Source organism: Penaeus monodon, chromosome 19 (genome assembly GCF_015228065.2).
Source record: "Penaeus monodon isolate SGIC_2016 chromosome 19, NSTDA_Pmon_1, whole genome shotgun sequence".
NCBI classification, from domain to species: Eukaryota; Metazoa; Arthropoda; class Malacostraca; order Decapoda; family Penaeidae; genus Penaeus; species Penaeus monodon.
The window spans coordinates 42,380,236-42,380,679 of record NC_051404.1 but is presented as its reverse complement, the minus strand read 5'-3'; positions in this window follow the sequence as shown (position 1 = coordinate 42,380,679).

Genomic DNA, 444 nt, shown 5'->3' with positions numbered 1-444 from the left:
GTGACAGAGCGCCAAGGCTAGACAGGCAGACAGACAAAGAAGCGATAACCAACAGAGATAAAGTGAAGGCCAAAAAGTTATGCTAGCAGGATACTCTACCCCGAGCTCTTCTCCCTCTCGAGCAGATGTGTCTCGAGAGTGGACGCGATTGCAGACTCCCTTGGTACCAGTGTCACCCTCTCTTCGAGTTAGGTTTATCAGAAGGGGGAAAAAATAAGAAAGAAATACATAATTGGCTTGTGCTAAAGGGCGACAGAGTGACGGAGACTTAAAGGTAAAGAGTATCGAAATATATTGATGCAGAATAACAGGCTTAAATACGTCAGTCTGTGTGTTACGTGTGGCTGTGATTTGTTCTCCAGAAGCATATGATATAATCAGAAGCGAGAGAGGGGAGAGTATGAGAATTAAGATATAGAATGGGGTAGGAGGAAAACAGAGGGA